The sequence below is a fragment of the Salvia hispanica genome, chromosome 2, assembly GCF_023119035.1.
Source record: "Salvia hispanica cultivar TCC Black 2014 chromosome 2, UniMelb_Shisp_WGS_1.0, whole genome shotgun sequence".
Taxonomy (NCBI): domain Eukaryota; kingdom Viridiplantae; phylum Streptophyta; class Magnoliopsida; order Lamiales; family Lamiaceae; genus Salvia; species Salvia hispanica.
In genome coordinates, this window is record NC_062966.1 from 15,371,949 (window position 1) to 15,373,846 (window position 1,898).

General features: G+C 37.6%; 1 pseudogene; it reads left to right on the forward strand.

Annotated features, from left to right (window-relative positions):
• Nucleotides 1-884: 884 nt before the first annotated feature.
• Nucleotides 885-1,573, forward strand: LOC125206350 (annotated as a pseudogene).
• The last annotated feature ends 325 nt before the right edge of the window (nt 1,574-1,898 follow it).

Here is a 1,898-nt window from a genome sequence, read left to right on the forward strand (position 1 = left end):
TGAAATGGACTCGATGTACTTTAACTTGGTCTGGGAATTAGTTGACTTGCCAGAAGGGGTTTACCCTATAAGCTGCAAATGGATCTTCAAAAAGAAGAGAGATGCAGATGGCAAAGTACAAACCTACAAGGCTAGGTTAGTGGCAAAGGGTTATAGTCAAAGCGAATGCATTGACTATGATGAAACCTTTTCGCCAGTGGCTAAGATCAAGTCCATTAGGATATTACTTGCAATAGTTGCATACTACAACTTTGATATTTGGCAAATGGATGTCAAAACCGCATTTCTCAATGGAGAATTAGAAGGCGATGTCTATATGACACAGCCCAAAAGTTTTGTATCGAAAAAAAGGCCGAATGCAGTGTGAAAGCTAAAGAAGTCCATTTATGGACTTAAGCAAGCTAAAGAAGTCCATTTATGGACTTAAAGCTAAAGATTTAATTCCGTTGTGTTTCACATGCTCAACTTGCAATACGATTTATGGACTTAAGCAAGCTTCTAGGAGTTGGAATATTGGTTTTGTCAGAAGCAAAGAGGGTCCATGTGTTTATAGTAAACGTGAGAATGGAAACGTCGTATACCTTATCACATATGTTGATGACATCTTGATTATGGGAAGCGATCGTTCCATGATGCAATCCGTGAAAGAATGGTTGTCTAGTTCCTTTATGATGAAGGATTTGGGTGATGCTTCCTACATCCTTGGAATTAAGATCTATCGAGATAGACCAAATAGGATGTTAGGATTATCACAATCTATTTACATAGATAAATTTCTAAGGCGCTTCTCAATGGAGAACTCCAAGAAAGGTTTTCTTCCTATGGGACATGACATTGTATTGTCAAAGAAGGATTGTCCTTCTAATGACAAAGAAAGAGACAACATGAAAAGGATCCCATATGTTTCGGCTATAGGATCTATTATGTATGCCATGATATCTACTAGGCCAGATGTAGCCTATGCGCTTAGCATGACAGGCAGATTTCAGCAAAATCCCAGTGAGGAACATTGGAAAACTGTTAAGACTATTCTTAAGTATCTTAGAAGGACTAAAGAATATTTCTTAGTCTATGGTGGACAACCAGAGTTATCAGTTACTGGGTATACTGATGCTGGTTTCCAAACAGACCATGACGACTATAAGTCTCAGTCTGTATATGTTTTTATCCTCAATGGTGGAGCAGTGAGTTGGAATAGTTCCAAACAAGGTACAACTGCCGATTCACCACCGAAGCCGAGTATATTGCTGCATCTGAAGCTGCCAAAGAAGTTGTTGCTTTATTAGAGTTCGTTAAGGAACTGGGTGTCGTTCCGAGTGCCAGTATTGCAATACCTTTGTACTGTGACAACACTGGTGCTGTTGCGCAAGCAAAAGAACCCAGAGCTACGAACAGGAACAAGCATGTTCCTAGAATATATCATCTGATCAGAGAAATAATTGAAAGATGCGACATAAAATTAGAAAGAGTACCCACTGACGATAATTTGGCTGTTCCTTTCACCAAACCATTATGTATAGCAAAACACAACAAGCACTTCGAGAGCTTAGGTGTCAAGCATGTTGGTAGATGACTTTGAATAAGTGGGAGTTAAAGTTTTATATGTCTGAGAAACATTTTGTATCGAGACATTATTACTTGATCATATTCTATGAAAATTTTATTTTCTATAGGTTTTGTGCACTTATTGGAATAATTGTTTAAATGTTTGTCTTTATTCTCAATATTTGTTCCCTTGAATTGTGACTGTCATTAATCGTGTGAGACATTAATGATATAGTATAATTCTAAAATAGCCCTAACCAATGATCATCAAGAATGGGATATTGATGGTATGTTATAGGTTAGCATGGGGTTTGCATCACATTCTTCGAGAATGTAGTTGTTCTCACAACTAT